Below are 24,077 nucleotides of genomic sequence, written 5' to 3' on the forward strand. Positions count from 1 at the left end.
ATTAACGGATCATGTCAGTTAAGGGTTAAATGTCAGTTAAATAAGAAGAGAAATTAGTTAGATCGAAAATAAGGAAAGACTTGATTTCTCAAACAGGTATTCGGGGACGACGAAATTGGGCAATAAAGCTGGTTCCTGGAGTTAAACAAAACGTATCTGTTAAACGGAATACTGTTAGGAAATCTGCTCGCCAAACAAGGGCACTGCCGTACTTCCGAATGACATCGTAGTCTGTTCTCTGTGTAACGGATTCCCAGACTCGAGATTGTCAATCGAAACAGGACTTTCGACATGCTTGTTACCACGTGACTTAAGCGTGTTCTAAGACATGCCGAGTGGAGGCAGGGAGACGAGGAGAGAGTTGGAAACTTTGAATCTTGCAAACAGCCTCGAGGACTTGTTCGCCACCCTCGTGAAGACTAATAAAGCTACGAACTGCGAATAGGGACGGTAAATGGCGGGATTGCTAGATAAGAAGTGGTCACCACCCATTAAAAGTATCCGGTTACTTACGAGAATGAAACTAAACTAAATATGGAAATAATTAAAAACAGTTCAAAGTGTACCGTCGGTCACAAAAATTTACACACACACTCGACGAATTTTATGTATCCAACTTATCAGAAGAAATTAAAAATGTAGTTTGTACAAAATTATAAGAGCAAAATGATCTTACTCGATATATTATGGTATTTCTAAAAGGAATTAAAAATATAAAGCATTTACGCACAAAAATTATGCTCGGAAAGTGCTTTGAAAAGAACGAAGCCTTCAATTTTATCGATGTCGAGAATATTGCGGGCCGTAGGCTGTTATTGAGTCTTATTAGGACTTCCAACGTATTGATATTAAATCTACTTGTTTCGTGACTTCATGTAAGTATAACGAAGATATTTACACTTTTATGAAATTGTATTCTTTTATTTCTTACGTTCTCCATTCGATATGTATAATATTGCGTTATCTTTTATTTATTTTTTCATGTACCATGATTGCTTGGACACCATATACGTACGAACGTTTTAGTAGTTCGGATCAAGACGCGTTCAAACAAATGAGGCAGGCATTTGAAATCCTTACAGCGAGAAAGCAATTAAATTGGCGCCCCGCTGCTCTCTTCTTTCCTGAAATCAGCCGGTGAGAAAGCGGTAAAATTCGATTATTACCGAGCTTAATGGCGCGGCTTAAACATCTTTAGTTCATCTTTGCCAATGTCCATCGCGATTTTCGGCTTCACACTCGAATGCTTGGCAATTTTGTGATCGTCAACGACTCGAATAGAACGGCAGTTTTCACTGCCACGCATTTGCGACGAGTTCCTTTTAAAAGGTACGTAGATTTATCCCAAGCCTTTTTTCTTGGCTTAAGAATTTTCATGGAATTCAGGATGAAAAGACATTGTTCTTCGAAAGCGTTTAAAAGGGTTTTATTTTCTTCTTATTCTAGTCTTTGTGTTTGGCTTTATTACCATTGCTTTGTTCAGGATGTTCATATTTTGTGCTGTTTTTATTCAAAGTAGTAGTTGTAATGGACCGGATTATACTTTTATTTTTAAATTAAATTTTTATTTAAATTCGGAAAACTATATCATATCACATATTCTCTACTCCCGAGATCATTTAAAGCTTCGCAAGTTTTAATTTCATTGTGTCTGAATCCAACGAATTTATAGTTTCCATGGAGCAACTGGAGTAGAAAAATCTCTTTATGTTCGATATATAAAAGGAAGGGCAAGAATAATCGATAACTTTATTCCTCTGCCACTATAGGATTTTGAGGAGAAATAAAAAATGTCTAGTGGGCGATATAAAGGTAATAAAATTAATTTTTTTATATAGCTCCATAATATGTTATGCGTTTCAGCATATTGCCATTTTTAATACCTGTACTAATGACATATTATAGTTTTTAGAATGGTATTTGCGTTTATACAATTATTAGTATATTTGAGGAAGCCTGAGAGTAATGAATAATAGGAACAGAAGTAAAAGGGAATGGAAATAACTATATGTTAGCGTCGACTCTTCTATAGAGATGATGTCAAGGTCGACGCATCGCGCGGTGTCGAATCCATCTCCAAGCCGGAACCATAAATGTGTCATCGTGGTTTAGGATCGATCTCGATAGCGGCTTTGAATGGCGATACTCTGAAGGACTGTTGCGGTTCTAATTCGTGGATGTTACAGCTATAGTTTCGGGGTGCCGACTGTCAACAAGAGGATCAAGAGGATCAACCGCTCTCTGTTGTTCCACGCGCTGCGCCGCCGATGACTTGGGAACACTCGGGCTCACGGTAGAGAGCGATAAGAGTTTTCTAGAAGGATCTGATCATGGAACGCTGGCAGGCTGATAAATCCTCTGACAACAGAACTGACAATGAGTGAAAAACCTCAGCACTTACCTCACAATCTTCGCGAGATTCCCATCGTCCAAGATGGATATATCGTCGAATTTCGGGATACGTATTATTTAACAAGTAGAAGTTAGAAATTAATCAATTAAATAATGATGTAGAATACGTAGAAATTTAATTGAAATCTGTGAAATTATTTATTAAGCTTTGTAGTTAAGAACTAAATTTTATTAACAATGAAATAATTAATTTAATGTTCCTGGACAAAAAAAGGATTGATATTTAATGAGAATTCTAATATACTTCAATACGTACGTACATACATTCACATGAAAAATTTCTCACAAAATCGATCCATAAATAGATGCATTATTTCAGGTCGCAATTTTATACAAACGAATAAATAATTTCACAATTAAAAAATAATAGTTGACGTAAAACACGAAGTTGTATTGACCGACTTTCATGTCTAGTCTGTAATTAACACAAGTTTTTTTCACAGCGAAACCAGACAATCTTATGATAATTACGTACGATTCTATAACGAACGCGACGCAACGTCTGGATCGACTGGATTCGACGAAAGCAGCCTGAATCCTGAGACTTCCTAAACTTATTACGCTTCCTTGACGTTGAAAATAAACGATGAAGAAGAGCGGCAGACGGTAAAAACCGGGGAATTTTTGTAAAACAAGTGGCTGCAACTCAGCTTGACGCCGCGCCGTGGAAACCGACTTCGAGGTTGCATTAAGAGCTCCGCGGTAAAGTGTACTGTCAATAATTTAGAAACCCTCCGATGAGGTTTTCTTTTCAAGCCAGCTACCGTACAGCGGAGACCAATAGAATGGTAATAAGATAAAGAAAATGGGACGAAGGTAAAAATTTTTGTTGTTTAATGTAACTTGAAGTAGAATGAAATCAGAAATAGTAATACCTTTTTGCTGTTTTAACGAAGTAATTTTGAAATCATTCTTGATTAAGCAGCCGCTTTATCATTAAAATACATAGAATTAAAAAATTGTATATATTTCTTTTTTCTAAAGTGGTTAATAAATTATTTCATACAGTACGATGTAAAATACTAATCGCAAATAGAATAAAATGTTTGCTTTTCGTGACAAACTTTTTTTTATTCATTTATTTATGCAAGCAGGAAATAAGATATCCTTTGGCATACAGAGTAAATGTAAGGAATACTAAATACTTAAGGCCAGCAATGTATAAGTGATATTACTATGTTCTGAAACTACTAGCATGCACTCTATTTTAGTTTTATTAGAAACTTTTTATAGGTACTCGATTATTGATTGATTGGATATGAGAAGGATGATGTGAAAGTACGGAAGTTACAGATATATGATTGATCGGTGACAGGCTGTCGAAGACAGTTTGTAAAAATAGAATGTGCTAATAAAATCGAATGGATGTCAAGTGTTTTTTAGCTCTGGTTCGAGCTTGTTCTGCGCTTGAACGCTAATAAACTTCACATTACTCAATCAGCCATTGACGTGCTGAACAAGTATCACATCATATCTACTTCTATGTTCATCAAATAAAACTACGTCAATAGCACTCAAAAGGTAATCAGTAACATGAAATACAAGTTATTTATACAAGTACAAAATCAATGGATTGCAGTTCTAAGTAGTTCAATCACGTTCTTGTAGCCGTGTAAACAAAAACAGGTATACATCTTCTTGATTCATTGACAACGAGAATTTAATTTTCGCACGCTCGATATTGTTCAGATAAAGAATAACAAACAATCAAAAGTTGTAAACACACCACGCATAGGAACGATATGGATCTCTGTTTCAATGAAATCGTCGTGCTCTGTAATTGTTTTATTACGAATAATATTTATCGGAACTCTGTGGTAAAACCCCATCTTGTACCGCGGATGTGTCTACTGGCTACATGCTGTACAAATGCCCATGAGGTTCCGGATGGGGTTCGTTTTCCCAAAGCTACCTAACCGCCAATGCAATCTCGTATCTCACGATGTAACATTCACCCTTACCACCATCGAATTTAGTTTAGGCAGGTTAACGAGTACGTATTTTCCACTCGCCACGCTGTTCTTCACTTAACTACAATTACTGTTAATATCCAATACCGTATAATTATTCTTACAATTATTACACCGTATAATAACTTTAACAATCATTATTGCATAATATCTTTCTCAATTATTGCATTTCACAGTTACTATATCGTGGTAGAATAATGAAACAATGAAGCAGCGCTCAATCGTCTTCATATATAATAGAATGCATTAACTTCCCAATTAAATTTCGTAGCATTTTATGTTAACAAAAGCAGCTTCGTACTGAGTGTACGAAAATTTTTATGGGTTAACATGCATCTATTAAACACTAAACTTTTAAACTTTTTCGTGAATCGTATAAATTCGGATAATAACATCCTATATTCAGTTCCTTTCTACTTAAACAATAGTGATCCAAGAATAAAAATATTTCCAAAGTCTAGAAGGATACTCGCGGCAAGAAGCGCCGTAGAACACCGGAACTGCCACTTCTGTTCGGAAAGCAATTCATGCTTTCGTTCATTCTTATCTCTATCCCATTCGAAAATTTCATTTCCCTCCAGAGGCGATTTCTGTCCATTGTAATTCAAGGGAACTGCAAGTTTACGCCTCGGTCCGATTTAATTGCCATCGCCGTGGCTGTTTCTATTGGCATCGAGACGATCGTAGAAAGAACGTTTCAAGTTCTGTTATTGCAGTTTCGAGTTTCTACACGAATCTTCCCCACTTTTTTGAGTTCATTCGGGATATTCGCTTGTGGCAAGCAGGGACCAATGAAATCCAGCCATTTCGAGGCGACCAGTCGGCGGCTGATCTTAAAGCTGCAACGCCGAATATTTGCAACCGGATCGAACGTTGGTTGCCCATCCGACTGAGTTTCCGTCGAATAAATTCGAATGGCCATGAGGGTGAGAGTCGTGGGGGACACACGATGCTCGTATACAAGGATTATTCAAATTTCCGGCAACCCGTTCCCGTGGAAAACTGTCGAGACGTCCCGTGACCGAAGGGATTTGCTCGAAAATATAAAATAACACTATCCAAGCAACGATTCAAAGAGATTTCCTAAGACAATGGCCTCTATTCAGAACTCGCTTAGGATGCAGAAAGATGTTTTCCTGGTCTGTTTGTTCTTCGTCCGGGACAAGTCCTCGGGCTTGTCCTTTCCTGGCACGGACGTTTTTAAGGGAATCGTTCAGGCTAAAAGTACAACGTGGTACTAATATGAACACGTGCTGGCAGTGACTACTGGAATTGTAGAAATAAGGATGGATAGAGCATACTCGAATGCACTTGAGAATAGAGAATGTAGTTTGTCGAGTGATGGAAAGGAATATCGAAGTATTTCTGCATCATTTAGAAAAATTGCATATAAAGACTACGCAAGAATAATTAGTTTCTGTTCATTTTTGTATCACTTGGTGGCTAAAAAACAATATACACATGTGTACAGTATAATTTAATGTTACTATATATATTTATTAATAATTTATCATTGTTCATTGTTTAATGTTACACAATTTAATGTGTATAACAGTGAACTTAATCGAGGAATTGCGGAGTGTATGAATAGCTGTATATGTTTCTACGTGGTTTATAACCCGTTTCATCTGTTAACTGAAAGTAATTAGTGTTGTACTAATGTTGCGAAATATGTGGAGAGCATAATTTATCAAGACCTTCCGTACGAGTTGTGCCGTACTCCGCGAGTTTCGTAAGCGTTAAGAGCGAAACACAAGCTTGTATCTCTTTCGTGCCATATAAATACTAAATAGCGTCAAGGAAAAGTGATGTACTCTGCAAAATAAGAGATCGGAAACATAAAAATAAAATGTAAATGAATTGTCAAGAATTTACAATATTTATTAACGATACATAATAGAAATGTGAAATGTTATAAATCGTATTAGTAACGTCAGCAGCATTTGTTACAAATATTCGATCGCAATGAGGTTTTTACAGAATCTTGACGCTAACGCAATATCACAAAATAAGAACCATAATTGCCAAACATTTATGTCCCATTTCGTCGTTTTAACCATTGTCGAACTTCCATTTTTGTAAAAGCAAGCGAAACTCGATAAAAACAAAAACAAGAGAGCAAAAAAGAACGGGTCTATAGCCTCTCTGTGCGCTTTTACGCGACCGTACACCTTCGTGCATCTCGCTTTTCTGAAATATTACCGTCCACGCAAGCTCCACACCCGCCTCCGCTTTTAACAGCACCTCGACTGTGACACGGTTTGTATCTTGATACGATAGTCTAGGCCAGTTAGGACGGTTCCTCACGTAAACCTGTCGCAAACCGTTGGCAACCGGTCTCGACAAGCTACTGCATTTTGTAGGTCAACGCCGGTTCCACCGTGAGGGTGGTTGACAGTTTCTGAACGGGAGAGGGAGAAGTAGGGGATGAGCGGCAAAGGGTGAGATAGTCGAGAGTCGACGCTGGTTGTACGTGTCGCGAACAATAGCCCCGAGGGTACACGGCAACCTGATGTCACTTCCTGCGTCGGTGAAACTGCCCTAATTGTCCCCAACTGTACTCACAACGGCCACCTTCACCTCTATCCTCTCTCAGCATCGAGCGTTGAGAATCGTTCTGTTACTTTGTCCACGTTATACTTTCATTCAGATGGTGTGCAATAGAAGTAAGAAGAAGAGAGAACGGAAGTATGCGAAGACATAAAAGTGGAGGGACATTTTATTCGTGTGAAGCAGACGTGTGTGTTGGATGATTGGTTGCAACTAGTAGTTTCTGCTTTGATTGTTATATCGCAGTAAAATCTCTGTAGAACGCTGTATTATATTTGTAGTAGAGTAAAACTTTTTTCTTTCTTATAAGCAGTTCTCTGTTTCGGGAGCATTTACGGACGAACCATTTAAAAACGAACAGATTAAAATGGTTTCTTTAACTGAAGTACTAATGGATTTCGGTTTGAGTCAAGTAACCGACAAGAGAAGAATAATTTTATATAGAACAGGCTCTATACGTTCATATGTTATGTATGAATTTGTTTTGAGCAATTTGATCAAAAATCTGACAACATAAATTTATAATATTATTCCTAACTATGGTTGAAACGAAGTTTATATCTAGCACTCGTCATAGGCTCAACTCATTTTAACTTAGCACTCACTCCCACATTAGACAATGAAACAGTCAAGTCTCCTCTCTGTTACGTCGTAGCTGATAAATGCTTTTGAGATAACAAGGAGCCTAATCAGGGAAGGACAATAGGGGTGGCCTATCTTGCGTGGAAGCGAATTTTGCTGCCGTTTCATGCCATAATACGATATTCATGAGCCGATTATGACAGCACGTAGCCGTATAAGTAGGGCGCGCTGATGAGTTATTAACTTCCATAATTTAACAGACGAGCGTGCGACGATAGAGTGAGAGAAGAGAGGGGGGATACTGTGATGCATTGTCAGTAGTCCTGAGCACGTCGATTACGGATTAGCATCTACGATTCCCTCACAGAAGATTCGTAATTGCTTTGCCAGGGTTTCAACCAGCCTTTGCCCCGACTTTTCATTAGGGATTCAATTATAATTTGCCCGATTGTTACTGGGAATCTCGAACACGCTGGTGATAGAGAACGTCGTCAACGACGGCTCTCGAAATATAAGAGATTTGAAGTAATTAAATCTACTCTTTGCTGGCACACAATTCGATCAGAAATTTCCTTTCATTTATTTTGTTACGATTGACCGAAATTCTTTTGTGGATCCTATCAGGGTGAATTAAAATTTATTTGTCCTAGTACTCATCGTTCGTTCCTTTTTTCTAGAATAAAAGATATAAATATTCTTTTCCACTGGATACATTGGATTGTTCGATAAGCTCATAGTGAAATTTAATCAAGTACCTATAAGCGAGATTTCCTTTTTCCAAATTCCTTTTCGCTCTAACAACGTACAATTAATTAATGTAATTTAATTTGGCACTAGTAAATTAAATATCAAATTTACATTTGCTTTTCCGAATCCCTATAGCAATATTTTACTTATTTACGTATATGCTTATACTCTAATCTACTTCGTAATCTAACTAATAATGCATATGTTAACAAATTTTCAGGAGCAGAGGCGAAAGAAGTATATATATAAGAGGGAGAAGCATTATACTAGTAGTACGCAAGTAGTAGCAGCCTATCATTAGTCAGGCTGAAGATAACAGGCACTCCTCAAACTTGGTACGTATAATTATCGTTCTAGGAACTTCTAAAGAGTCATCTATTTCAATCGATAGTTTGAAAGTGCGATCACATTTACTAGCAATACCGTATAACAATTTAGAGCATAATAATTTTCAAGCTTTCCTTATTTTCAATCGCATTCCGCTGAGCCAAGTGTCAGCGGACCTCGACACGTGCGGCACGTGTCGATTCACGTTTTCAAAATGACCCATCCATCGTTTCGTATGTTTCCATTGAACCTGCGGAGAGGTTAAAGGTCTCTTTTTACGCCTCGCATCTAAAGATGGGATAGCTACCGTTCCTAGGAAAACGGTGTGTCTAAATTTAAGGGAGTCGCTCCGACGTTATTACATCGTCAATATCAAACTTATGTACGAACGTGTCCTTGAAACGTTCGTACATAAAGCAGATCTCTTCGAGTATCGTATCAGGATACACGTAACGGCTTAATGCCGCCGTCAACTTTTATCACGTTCGTTGCAACAATAAGTCTCCTGAGCGTGCAGAGAAAACGAAAGCTCGTTACACTCTTTGCTTAACTTAATTATGGTCGCTTCGTTTGTGGATGAAGCTTAAATTTTTGGGGGTAAAAATAAGTCGTGATGTTAAAAATGTTTCGTCGTGAAAAAATAAAATGTTGAAATTATGATCGCGGATGTTTTTGCGAATATTTGTATTTGTGGGAAAGAGAAATGTATAAGAGAATATAGGATGTCCATAATATGCAAAAATATATGAAGTTTTCAAAGTAAGGTACCATTTATCTACTATTTATACTATACTTAAAACAAATTCACTGTAGTATTTTTTGTTTGCGATTACTATATCTCTTTGTTCTATTTTTCATATGCAAGCATTGTTGAGATATAATGTAGTTTTAAATGTTACAGATATCAGATAATATTATAAATGGATAAAATTTGATTAGTTTACAATATTGGTTCTTCAAGCTTTTTATAATTAAACTGAAGTTCTTTCGCTTCAAAATACAAATTGATTAACTTAAAGCTTTGATTTTTGATTTTTAAATCTTTCCATAATTTGATTAAAATTCATTAAATTGATAAGGTTTATTTATTTTACAATTTGGATTTTTTCAAGCTTTCCATGACTCGACTGCAATTTTCTGCTTTCGTAAAGTTTCAATTAAAGTCGGTTATTATCTGAATTTCCATCTTAATAAAAGTTAATTAAAGTGCCTATTGGCAGAGAGTTTACAACCCATTGGGTACAGTTTTTGCAGATTGCACGATGTTGTTGGAATAGAACCGAAGTACATGCACGTGTAGAAAATTCATTCACAAAAACTGTTATTTAGTTAAGGGAATTTTTCAAATATTAATATGTGTAGCGAATTGAATTTTTAACAGTACAGGATATATATATATATATATATATATATATGCATTTTAAGTTGAAAATAGTTAATTTTCGTTACAATGTTAAGACACGATATTTTTTATCTATTTATCAATAACCTTACATGAAACCAAAATATATTTCCGAACCTTTTAAAATAATATATTTTGAAGGTTAAAGTTTAATATAAACTATTCGCAAGAAAGATGTACAATTAAATATGTCGATGGGCTAAAAATATTGCACTCGAAGCTGCATTATTCTCGTCGATATTACGAAAACTAAGCACTTAACATCGAATACCTTCGAGTAGCGCTGAAGTGATATGCGATGCTCGCGTACCGATATTAATAGAAACCCATTAACTCAATCGTATTTCACGGGCTTGTTAAAGTGAAGCATGATCAACGTTAACGATAAAATTTCACGATCGTCTCGAGAGGCTTGTTTGTACGCAATTTTCTTCGAAACTTATCGCTGATACAACTTCAAATACGTGTAAGTCAAGATACGTATTGAAATACAGTAGTTCACAAGATTGTTTGAACTGTTATAGAAATCTTTCATGAATATATTACGCGTGCTGCTTACAAGTTTCCGAAACTTTTTGAAATTATATTAGCACTGCTTTAAGGCACAATAATTATGATTATATATGTAGATAAAATTTCAAATCAGTCTGGAAATGTGTACAGTAGTTACAAGATTATTATAATTGCAAATATACATTTATTATTAATCAAAAATTATATAACAAGAATAACCATACTATTAGTTTTCTATAGCAAGTATTCCAGATATTTTTGTGAATATTTCTATACCCTCGAGTGTATTGATCAAATTGTGCATTCGAGGTTTTTGTTCCACTTTTCCCCAGGGAATGTTGCATGCTCTTTCTCACTGTGTTACTTTTTTCTATCTCGTATGGAAGATATTGAATCTAACAGGATTCGTGTCTACGCATTCGCTGTGATGAAAAATGGCGAACGAAGAAAAGAAGGACGTTCCTTGTCTTATGACAGGAAAATGTTTTGATTCCACGACGTCGACAGATTTGTCTTCTTCTATTAGTTGTTGAGATGTGGGCAAATAACTTTAAGACCAGGCGAACGATATACGAGTCAAAACCACTTATGCGTCCTCGCGGTATAAAGATATTGCTCCTGGGCGTTTAAATTTTTCAAGTCGCGTCTGTCGAGTTAGAAGCGAACGAATAATATTCTTTGCGGATTTGATACAAGAAGAGAATATGTTGCTGAGTTGTTTGGAGAGTTTGTAGCATTTTTGATAGCCACGTGCACTACAAATTGACAGGATATTTATTTTAAATATCTTATTATAGCATTACGTGTGAATTTGTTTTCCTTTCTTCTGTATAATGCATGTTAATTATCTGATACGTATTATCGTTTGTAATATCAATATTATTATATAAACTTCCATTTAATAGATTAAAATTTATCAGCTATTCTTCACGCGCTTGGTAAAACACCAACATATCAATTTCAACAATTTCAAAATTAAACCTTTTCGTGCGAATTTCAATTCTGCTAGACTGTACGTGCGTATCGCGCATAAAATCGTGTGACGTGATAAAAGAAAAGCGCAGCAGGAGATATGAAATGAACTGCAACATCATCGTAATGCAATTTATTCCACTGTCGCTATTTCTAAATGAAAAGGAAAAAGAAAAAAGTAATTTACCTAGTTTCACGAGACATTCGTATTTATTAGAAAATTAAAGGATAACTGATCGGAAAAGGGAAAAGAACATAAAGCGGGTCATTCGTATACTGCAGGTTTCATTTCCATTTACAGTAATCAAACGTGCCAAATGGACTTAATCGTTCGACTATCATCGACCGTGTCAACGGCTACCAAACTTCTTTTCATTCTTCTACATTGAATAGTTATCTTTGTTGTAATCTTCTGTTTCCCTTTCTTCGATCCTTATCTTTTTACATTTGACTAATTTCGATCGGTTCTGCTCGCTTTATCAGCAAACTTATTTGATCAACGAATCGACAGTAACTACGAATATTATCCCATCGATATCCATCGTTGAAACTGCTTTCGAATTTAAATAAATCGAGACTCTGCTAAAGCCGTGAATAAGAGAAGGAATACAAGAGATTCGTTGAAAGTTTGCTAAAGTAGATTCCGCTGTGAATATTCTATTTGACCGTTGCGTGACTACTTCGATTAAAGTTAGTTGTAATTAAATAGGAGCGTTAAAAGTAGCTTACAAAGTGTGCAGTGATGAAATGTAATAAGATTCAAATTAATTACCTTTGGTGTCGCTAAATGTGATTGAATAGCAAGATTTTACTTGCTACGACATTTTTTCCGTGATACATGAAACATAATTACAAACATGGTAATTCTGTTCATCCTTTTTATTCTATCTATATAAATTACACACCTTTAACCAAATTTATTTGCTTCTAATTCACTAACTATTTTCGATGGTAGCAGTGAAAATGAACGCGAGTTACATCTTATAATATCTAAAATATATTTCCTAACTCTATTTCATTTCTATATAAATTAAATTATACCATCGATTTATTTCTATCAGTTTTTAATTTCGTAAATATAGAAATTTGTCACAGAACTCACTGACATACCATTTTCGAATTCTAAATTCATCACTAGCAAACGTAACAGCGTGGCGGCTCAGATTTTACAAGCGTAATAGCTTGGATAAAAGCGATTTAATTACACGTTATTCTCGTACCGGTTTGAGAGATAAAAGTGGCAGTATTTGGTCGATCGAGTCGATCTTTGCCGAGCTGGAAAACAAAATCCCTAGCGAATACGGAACAACCCAGCCGGAGACCGAACCAGCTCCCGCTTGGAAAATTGATGAAAAGTGAGATTTGACACAAGCACTTCGCGCTAAGCGGATAACTGGACTGCTCTCCTCTTCCACTATTTTCGCGTTTGCATCCCGAATTCCGGCTTAAATTATTGCGTGTACCTAGTTACCATCTCTGTCAAGGGCACACACATTCCACCCTCTAAGCTTTCAATTACCAAACCTGAATGCGACTTCGCATTGCGATTGCGTGTGTCGCTGCAAGATCTCTTTCTTTCTCCCTCTGTCGCTTTCTCCCGCTATCATCTCTTTCTTTCACACCGTCAGTCTCTTCTCTGTCTCCTAGAGGACGCACCGAAACATGGCCGAAGTAAATTGGAGGATGGTAATCGTACTCGCGCAGTTTTCCCTAATTCAGCAACCCTTCTTCGTGCCATCTCTCTCCCATCCCTTGGTCCCGTCCGGGTGCAACGTACGGCCAGAGCGCGAAATAATGAATGGCTACCAAGTTTCCACGGCTCTGAATCCTACGGATATCGTTCCCCACTCGCTCGTTTTGTCCACCTCTCGTCCACCTTCCTCTCGTACCGAATATTCAACCGAGACTTCTGAATTGTGCGCGCCCGTTTTAAATCCCTTTGTTACGCCGCCACGTTATACATACTGATGACGCGAATTAGAAGCGTGCCAATGCCAACGGGTTATCCAGAAACGGAAGTGAGCTGTCGCTGGGTTTGCGTCGCGCGTGAACACGCGGAATTATTTCATCAGAGTGAAAAAGTTTAATACACGACGATTTCGCGTTACTTTTTACTACTACGATTTTATTAGGATATTAATAAATATTATTAGTAAGAAAACTAATTCACGAACCAATCATTTTTACAAATAGATACAATCGACTAGTTAAAATTATGATTCTTCGTTTATGGAAATAAAAGTTACGATTCAACGTACTTTCGAACTTTATAACCTACGAAAGAATAAATTTCTTTGCCATTTTAATATACCATACGCGTGCTGTTAAAAATCAAAAGGTACGATGGAAGTAGTAAAAAGAAGAACATAAGACAAGAATATGAGCAATTTGTGTTTGATTTAATAAAACGAGCAGTAGTTGCCCTTTCCCCATTTCTTTAAATATCGTCCTCGCCACCCGGTCGTTCGGTGAATCTTACTACGGGCTGCAAGCTCCACTACTACTGTCCAGCTTCTTCTCATTTGGAATATTCATTCGAGACTTCTGAATTGCGTCACTTTAAATCCCTTTGTTCCACGACTACGTTATACATACTGATGATAAGAGGTGAGCGTTGTGCGCAACGTACGAGTATACGTACGAATATGCTGGGCCAAGCCGCGAACAAAGTAGAAGCTTTTATTTTCTTTTGCTATGCTAAGAACGAGGAACAACCAAAGGCAAAGGGGGAGCAAAAACGTCTTTTCCAGTGAAAATAACTCTTAACGAGCTTCCAACGTTTCTCATTACAGAAGAAAATAACGGAAAATATTGTACGAACGTTTATTGTAATTATTATTTATGTAACGATTATTTGTATATTAATTATATAATAATTAAGGACCAAGCAATGAAATAACGAGAAATAACGAGACTTTGTATATTTTGTCATTATTTTTAACTCTCTACATTCTATGTATTCTGTATATTTTTTCAGATTAAAATTTCCCACGATTATGTTAAACATTCGTGGTACAGATATAATCGGAAGTGTCTAAAAAAGATAAAAGTACAGTAAACAAACAAATGAATTTAATTAATCCGGCACGTCGTTTGTTGCTTGCTCTTCTCCTAAATTTGAATAAGTAACGAGTCATGAGAGTGCGTAGACTTCTAATAATGAACAATGTAAGTAGCAAAATTAACAGAAGTTTTTGTATCTATCGAAGATCTTCACACCTGACACTTACATTGTTTACCATTCCAACTTCTCAATTAAAAACAAAAAGAAGGCATCTTGTCTATCGCCTATACATAATATTATCTTATGAAACAAACTGTAAAGTAAACTATGTCGTTGGAACCAGCGAACGTCGTTGACATTTTCAATGTTCGGGTACAAGTAATTTCATTTCGTGTATATCAATTTTCACTCTGGCTAGCCCTAAATCGTCGAGGCGAAAGAAAAGAAGCTGGGGATTAATTCCAGGGCAAAGTTTGAACGGACGATAACCTCCGATAACATTGGGTCACCTTTCTCACCGCGTAACAGAACTTTGATACGGAAACGGTCGGATAACGGCGAGAAAAGGGAGAAGAAGAGGGTTAGAGAGAAGTGGAGGCCGCGTTCAGAAACTCGAGAAACGCGAGCCGAGCAACTATAACTTAGCCTCAGCCAGGGTTAATCGTCGTAATGCCGTGATTTAATACCCAGGCGAGACGAATATCCTCCATTTCTAGAATTAATGGCAGGATGCACTTTGCAATGACAAAAGAAAACGGAGCTGAATTCGTGAGACATTCGTTCGTAATGCTTAATTTATTATACATTATCTCGTCGCACTGAATAGAAAGTCGACGATCCTTAGACACTAAGATTACTTACTGAATAATACATGTGTATACAACAGAATATGTATAATATGTAGATATGCGTAATGGGAGAGACGGAAGTTGCTTGAAAAGAATGTTTTGTGACATAACGTTGACAATTTTATTTTAAAATAGTATCATGGTTTTCGATAATATACTCTAATCTTTTTCATTGACTGTTTACAATCACATCAACTACTATAATCGATCAACAGTATGAAAACATATGATAAAGAATTGTCAGCTCTTGATTTCTCATCATCTTCCTTTAAATGATTTTTTCGATACTATTATAGAGTAGAACACGTTAAATTAAAATATGTATTTCAATTTCGTAACTACATACAGATAATTCTTTTTAAATGTGCACGAATGTCCTAGCAATTCTGTCAAATTGTTGCAACAATTAATCGAACATCGGTCGAAGTTTCAACCGTTCCGTCGTTCACGAAACTAATTACAACCGTCGGGAGCAATGCACGATTCTAGAGATTAGGACAATCATTATTCAGATCAAGGTCTCACGTGCGCTCGAACCGGAAACGGATCTCAATAAATGGCCATGCCAGATGGGCCAATCCTTTCCGAGATATATAATAGAGGCAGGAAACAATGTGCTCCCTGTGTGCCGCAGGCATTATCCTTTCATTCTCCTTGCGGCTTAGAATCTACTCGACGATCCGTAGTTGCAGAACCGTCGAGTTTTCTGCGTTAATATCCGAAGACTGTTTGTATTAGAATCTATAGGTAATACATAGGCTGCTTCATTGGTGGCTACGATTACTTCAATGAAAATCGATTTCGCGATTTATCGTTCAAAGAGTTCCCGTTGGCTTCACGTTTAATATAGAAATTATTTGAAAAATTGACAAATATATACAAATTGACCCAGCTTTCTTTTACAAAATGTTAATACATTCTGTGAGTAAAAATAGGGAACTTTTTTAAAAGTTCTGAGAAAAATATGAAAATCTCTTGATTTTTCGTTATGGTTTATTTTTGTATGGTATATGTATTTTTTTTTTATTTTTACTTGTAAAATGTGTTAACCTCGTTTCACTGCAGGAATATGGGACATTTTGTATATGAAAGCTACGTATTGCATAATATCGAATATGTTTCCTAATAAAATTTTTCATTCGTATAGGGCATCTTCTTAACTGTTCATCCGTTTCTTTCCTATTGTAGTATGTACCAATATCAACTTTTGTATATTGAGGATATGTCTTATATATTTATGTTCTCTTTTCTGTTCCTTATATCGTGTTTTTCGATATATATGTATGAATATTGGTCTTTAAGGAAGTAAAGTTTCACGATACATTTATGTATATTTAATTCAGGAATTTTAACCCATTTAATATAAACTGTTACTTGAATATTGTATCCTATATATAAGACAAAAATAACGACAAATTGCAGAATGAATATTGAATTAATTTGCAGAATGATTATTACTATCTGTTAACTATTAATACTTCTGCGAACACAATGATGCTTCTAGAAAATTTTCAGACCTTTTCCATCTGAACGTTGCCACTCGATAGTGAATTATGTTTCCGAAACGTGCAAATATGTATTCCAACGATACACGAATATCGTAGATCACTCGTGCAATTTGCAAGTAGTACAAAGTGAACCGACCAATACATAGACCGCCGCAATCTTCATATATTTCTCCTCGTTCGTTCATTCAGGCAGTTGCTTCAACTTTTAATTTAACTTGTATTCAAGCGGAAATATGTTGCCACTGGTAAATTGTATAGTCTGCCGGTAACAATATCTCGGAGCGTTTATGCGAGAATCATGGTTTCCGTTGTGGTGTCCGTACAAGGTAAAATATGCTGGCGATAATTTTACGAAACGCGCGAAGAAAATAAGCGTACCGATATCGGTGGATCGTTCCGCCGGAAAGTGTTTCCATAGCAATTTTTTTATTGCTTTTATCTTCTTTTGTTTTTAGTAACGTATCCGGCGTGAACAAGAAATATAGGTGTCGTGATTTTAATCCAAATCCGACCGGAAATGGAAGTAGTCACCGAATGTATCGACGCGTCAACTTGTCAAACCGATCCTTTCGGCCGTTTATCTACCGGCGTGGCCAACGTTTGTCACTTTTTTCACTCTTGTGCCACCGTGGGGAATGAAGTTATTATCTTAACCCTTCTTGGATCGACGCGAAACCTCGCGTTACTGTTCGAGTAGATTGTTTTTAAATTAATTATATTTTTACAACCAGAATGATGTTTAGCGTTAATAACATAGTAGCGTGTCCTGTGATATTTATTATATCTTCAAAACAATATTTAGACTATGGATTTTTATGCATTCGTGGTATAAAATTTATGCAAAAGTATAAATATTAATCCTAAGTGATTATAAAGACTAACTCCGTGATTTTCACGGTTCAGATAATATGTGTATAACATACGAAGATATATAAAATATCTAAAATACAGTTTAAGATTCAGCGGAACACCCGTTGAAAGGAATATTCGAAGATTCATTTCCTCGTAACAGCATGTGTTGTAGAACCGTATTGTAAAATATACGTATCTCATCGCTATTAGAAAACCAATATCGTCCAAAACTTTCATAGAACTTGCATCCATCACTTGCTCCTGATTCAAAGAGATCGATACTTGAAATCCGAGAAAGCGATGTCTCAGCGTCAATGACGTTTCCTAGTCCAAAAAGAAAAAAACGGTTCGTGAGCCACATAAGAACTCGAAACAAACTTGCCAGGGGTACAAAACTTCGCGGCTACTCTCAAGCTAGGTCAAACTCCCACAGGGTTTGCATAATTAATTTGAGAAACCAAGATTATCCCGTACGCTTCTCTCGACCCCCAGTACCAGGATTGGAACTTCTGTTACTATTCCTGTCTTCTTTTTCAGTAGATGGTATCCCTTTCAGCGCACGTATAAAGCCGAAGACATCGCATCGTAATCATATTTATTTCATTGGCCAACAGAAGCCAAGCCACCGTTGGCTGCTATGCCTCTTAAAAGCAATCCGAAAAAAGAAGTAACGGCCTAGGTTTTCACAATTCTCCTTTTTTTCTCTTTCGTCGGACTATCGTGCGTCTTTGTCGAATTTGCTTGAGTTTCCGTTCTCCGTCGCAGTCTCGACGGTCGTTATTAAAGGCAGCGAATTGCGACGATGCGGCACCGTGCCGTGAATAAGAAATTAATTTTCTTTTCCTGCATCCGGATTCCGGCGTGTCTGGCCTCCACCCACCGATCCTCCTTGTGATCCATTCCTTCTCTTTCCCTCGTTATCTCTCCCCTTACAACCTTTCCTTTTTCTCACAGGCTAATCCAATCGCTAATAGGCAAGGAAGCCGCTCAACTTTATAGTTACAAGCGTAAACTTCATTAGCAGCTTCCAATTACTTTTCTTTTCCCTTCTCTCAGCTCTCTTTACCGCGTGCTTTTCTTGGACCGACTTCGTCTTATCGTCTCCAACGCCCGTATTATCTTGCTGGCGCAGGAAATGAAAGGGCGCTTCCGTTTTAACGAACGCAACGGCGCCTGTGTGAGACAGCTCTGCAACGTGGTACGTTGTCGAAAAGAACGTTGCCCACTTAGCGTAATTATAGTGAGATTTAATTAACGTCGTTCACAAGCAGCATATTTTTCTGTTCCTTCTTCAGTTTCGCCCGGGATGACTTAACAATGAAATTATTCGTTATAGGTTTGTTTTATGTTTCGACAAGAAACTGTAAGAAGTCGAGGATGTGATTAACGGATAGTGCTTCTTTCTTTAGGTGTCACAGTTTCTCAATTTACGTTGCGTTATCTATATGTCTCGGAGTAGATTGTTTTATTTAACATGTTGGTTGGTTGATCTCAAACTGACACGTTGCTTTCAGTATCTATAATAAAACTGGTATAAAATATCGATTTCGAAGCACGTTATACTTGCATAACCCAGAAGTGTGCATCCATTACTCGGCAATTAAATTTTTAGAATGAAAACTGCTCTGCAAGCATGAACTGACTCCACACCATTCTGCATATAACGGTATGCTTACAAATTTTGGATTTAACAAAAAGTTTTGAATCGAAAGTGTGATGGTCCCTGAATATAAATACTTTAATTAATACTGATATTATTATATACCGTATATTACGTCATATATGTATGTTTCATGCATTTATTTGTACCATTAATAATGCATGCATATATACCAGATGTAAAAAGCGTATTGGTCATGCTCTCTGCAAATGAATCTACGATAATGGCACGATAAAGGCTATGACGTTATTACGCATAATATCTGAAGAGTAGCTGCGAGTACATAATAATTGTGGATTAAATCAAATAACAAGGATCGATATCTATATATATATATATATATATATATATATATATATATATATATATATATATATATATCTAATGACTGACTGCATAGTATTAAATTTATTTTGTGTTCTTTCAGTACTATTTATACTTGCAATCCTTTTGGGAAGTGATTATGGTCATGTCCAAATGATAATATCAAGATAATATCATTTGAAATATCGACTGACAGTGATTCGAAATTTAACGAATACGTCCGATTTAGAACTGTAATAAAGGGATGACATTATTAAAACGAAACGATTACGAAAACGTCGAGTTCCTAGATGAGAAAATATCAATACACCAGTTTTAAAATGTTTAAAAACGAGGTATTAGCTTGTTTGCAACGTGATTCTCTTTTTCTTTCGTTCTGAGATTTGATAAACGTGTAAGAATAGGAAAAAATTACCTACTAATAGAATGTACTGATTTTTAATTACAGGCTCGAAATTACTCTGGCATACGACCAACAAAAAGAACCATGACGTGATACATTTCTTTCTATTGCTTTCGTCACGAGTGTACACGCAACTGAATCAAATGGATACCTTCCTACATCTTGGCCAATATAAAAAAAGAGTTTACGAGTTCGATGAACGTCGCCGATTATGTCTGGAGCTGAATTATTTAATAAAAATGAGAAAGTATCGCGTGTTAAGTTGCAGTTCCGTTGTAACTTCCGGCAGACGTGTTACTACCCTTTTTCATGCCGTTAACTCGTGCCTGAAGAGAGGTGTAGAAAAGGACAACGCGGAAATGGAGGACGAAAACGTAGCGCGGCAAAATTATTACGAAATAATTAGAGTTACCATTAGTCACGAGTCGTTTCATGACTGATCGATGATACGGAAATTGAGTCATCAAGGGACGTTTCGTGTCGTACGTGAATATATATATATAACTATCAGCAGTTCCTTTACCGATCAATAATCCTCCATAGGCAAATAATTTTATCGGTAGATTTCATGTGTCGCGAAATTTTAATTTCTAAAACGTTACATCGTCTAGCGTTAAATGTAATTTTCGTTGCGTTATTCTGTTACAAATTTTAACGTCCTATTAACGCTAGAACCAAGTTCTATTAAATGTAATAAGTGCTTAAAATAATACGTGCAAAGGTACCACTTGTGCTAGAAATATTGAAATCACGTTTTACTGGAATGAATAATACAAGGACAAGGGGATTGCTGGTTCTCGTAAGAGTCGGACTAAAGTTTTTTATAAGTCGATAATAGAGAATAGTTATGGATACAAAAATTCTTCTCATGCAAGAATATGTAACGAATTTGATTGTCTGTTAAAATTGTCTGTCATGTATTACGTCTACGTTTTTGTTATTGATTATTTTATTATTGATTGAAATTTCAGCAGAAGTTCGTTTCTTCGCTAACATTTGGCTTTAAACTTTAAACGCGACATGGTAAAAGGTGAAGTAACGTTCAATTTTCAACAAACATAAAAAGCTCGTTACTACAACGACAACAGCTAACCTCATATTTCTTGTCGCTCCATGCAAGAATACCATCAATAACGGCGCAATAACGTATACTTACATATACAGAAGGAGTAACATACAGAAAGTGACGGAACCATAACTGTATAACACGTAACTATAGCTATTCACCTTTTGTTCTGTTAATTGTTACTTTCTTGTTCTTTTGGTACTTTCTTACTACGAAAATTTTCTTCGTTTAAATCGTACTAATTTTTAAATAACATAAATTTTGGATAATAGCAATATCTTTTCATATTTATGAAACAAATTTACTAAAATACAAGATATAAATTTTTACTTAAACAATAAGAAAAGAGTACTACTTGAACATATTTATATTGAATTCAATGACAGATCAACGCTTAGTTTGCGAATAATAAAGATATCATAAATATGTATTTTACACAAACTCAAAACGATCAGATCTCCTTAAGCTGAAATATTCGAAGTATTTGGAAAAAGAGTTTTGATGATTTGAAGTGTAAAAAGAAGTTACCCGTGTCAAAAACGTTATATAATTAGGCAGCCAAATAAATACGGAACAATTCGTGTATCGAAACAGACCGACAATTTCTTGATTACCATTTGAGTAAATGAAACTGTCTATTATCTATTGAATCTATTTGTCCGTTTATTCGTTCGAATGCAAATAATTATGTAATGTTACGTATACTGTAATTATGTGTAAATATCGCAGTAAATCCACCGAAATCGTCAAGACCATTATCTCGGGGCATGTGTCAAAAATTTAACCTTATCATACAAAACCAACAAATTCGAAAAACCCAATTGCGTCCAATCGCTACAACGGCCAGGCTTATTTACAGTCAGCAAGAAGAAACCGTTTATTAATCATAGCCCCATCGAGCTTTGCTAAAAAAAAGCGAATCGATAAGACGTAACTTTCGGTTGGAGTGACTCTTGAGTTTTTCATGCGATTTCGTCCCTTGGGAACAGGTTCTGTGACGTCTAATGGATCGTTCCACGGCATTTTTTCGTTCACGCCTCAACTCTGACTGCCCCAGGCGTTAGATAAAGACATTAGGATGGCCACTATCCCGATTCGATTCCCTTTTTCCCGAGAATTCGACGACTGGTCAACGACGACATCGAAATTTATACGCATCACTTCTCGCGGCGATCGTTTCAATTTCGAGCCACGAAATTGGCCTGGATTTCGAGAGAGAGAACCGATCTCGTAGTTTACGATAGAAGATTTCCGATTATTTTCTATTAACTTGGTCTCTCCCTATCCTTTCATATTTATAGAGGTCTTGTTAATACGATAGAATGTCCATTGTCCAGACTATCGTAATTACTCACACACAAAGCAAATAATTAAATTTTTTTATCGAACGATTAAAATCGAAGATTGGCAGCGAAAAACGCGATAAGTCCATTTTTATCGGTTTCCTGATCTTGATGTTACTCGATAGCTGTGAAAAAGTATATTTTAATATGAAATTGTCGCAATAGGAACAATTAGATCCAAATACATGTATTTTGTAAAAAGCCAATGATATTTACATATATGTATGTTTTAATCATTTTTTTTTTTTTAGTCTTCTAATCTGTATTCCCGATCTTTTCGAGCTACCAAGTTAGAAATTGTTTTTAAACTTAGTAGATCCGCAGATTTTATTGGATAGGAGAAGGTTGATTCGACGGTAATCGATTAAAGTTTGACAGATGCCATTCGAAGTGGGTTGGACTAAGGGATCGGTTGTTAAGCCGTTGTGTCGAGAGGATTCAATTAACGATGTCGTTTTAACGAGACCGTGTTGTCGCGGCTTGTAAGATTGATAGTTTCGGACGAATTAGCGTAAGAAAGTGAATCGATAAAATAATGATTAACGAGCGACTGTCCTTCGCGCGCGGCTGGTAAACACAACACGAACATAACATGACAATTACTGTTTACGAATATCAAATAATGACAAGGTTTAATTAGATTTAATTATTTTATATTTTTATTATTGTAATAAATCATTATAGTTTTATTGCTAAGGATATAGTTGAAAGCAAATTCGAAAATGTATATAACAGTTACGGGGAAAAATATATTTAGTTTGCAAATAACTTAATTTTACCTTCAGTCAATGATACGTATTTATCAATGGTAATGGTTAGTCAATGGTACGTGATTTATAGCAAATTTCTTCCTGTTTAATGTAATTAACGGAACAACGTTATAACCTAATAGTTCAAACTTCACGTCGTTATCTTCAATCCTTTGCAATGGTTTCTAGATTTTCGTAAGTACTTAGACTATACTATCGTTTAACCATCCTGATTTCAATAACGCGTAACTTGTTCAGACGAATGTGTCAAACCGCCGAAACTGAAGCGATCCCTGGGCAGACAATCGTTACGCGGCTCGTTTTCAACAGCTCTCAGCAACGTCACGTTGCAATTAACCGTATCTCTTGCATAATAAGCCAAAACTCTGGCTGCGTCGTACGACGCATCATGCCGCGCTAGCTGTCTTTGCAAAATTAAGCGTTTCGTCGAACGCGAAACGCGAAGCACCCTCCAAACATTCTCGCTCGTTTCGCGAGCGAGACTTCGTCGGCGCTCGCCTAAGAACCCAGTCAGGCCGAAACTAAAGCTAACTTGTAACCCTGTTCGCTGTGTAACTGCATCGCAAAGCGGCACTTGTATAAATTAACTGGAATCTCAAGAAGTAAAGTGGCCGAAGAGCAACGCGCTGGTTGACTTGTTAATTCCATTTACCGGCGCGCGCCTCCGTTCTCGCGTGTGTTCGCCGATCGCGTTCATGCAACTTGCGTTGCAGCTACTGATTTTAAGTGGCTATCTTATGTACGGTAGTCGCGGTGCGACTGGTACAGCGAGATTGTAAATTAAAACGTCAAGTAGCGATTGAGAAATGTTAAAGCGACGTATA

At 36.4% G+C, this 24,077-nt stretch overlaps 1 long non-coding RNA gene across 7 annotated transcripts; it reads left to right on the plus strand.

Moving 5' to 3' along the window:
* Positions 1 to 110: 110 nt before the first annotated feature.
* LOC138186029 (uncharacterized) lies at positions 111 to 22,658 on the plus strand. Of its 7 annotated transcripts, none has more exons than XR_011174779.1 (9): positions 111 to 748; positions 792 to 875; positions 1,027 to 1,329; positions 1,673 to 1,812; positions 1,906 to 3,228; positions 3,646 to 3,933; positions 8,482 to 8,596; positions 19,775 to 20,006; positions 20,120 to 22,654. It is a non-coding gene; the product is annotated as an uncharacterized LOC138186029 (long non-coding RNA). The 7 variants fall into 7 exon arrangements; XR_011174782.1 differs by having other exon boundaries at positions 1,030 to 1,329; XR_011174784.1 differs by lacking the exon at positions 111 to 748 and adding an exon at positions 4,021 to 4,405 and having other exon boundaries at positions 774 to 875; positions 20,120 to 22,658.
* Positions 22,659 to 24,077: the final 1,419 nt, after the last annotated feature.

This window comes from Bombus flavifrons, chromosome 13, assembly GCF_040668555.2.
Source record: "Bombus flavifrons isolate JBK064 chromosome 13, iyBomFlav1_principal, whole genome shotgun sequence".
NCBI lineage: Eukaryota > Metazoa > Arthropoda > Insecta > Hymenoptera > Apidae > Bombus > Bombus flavifrons.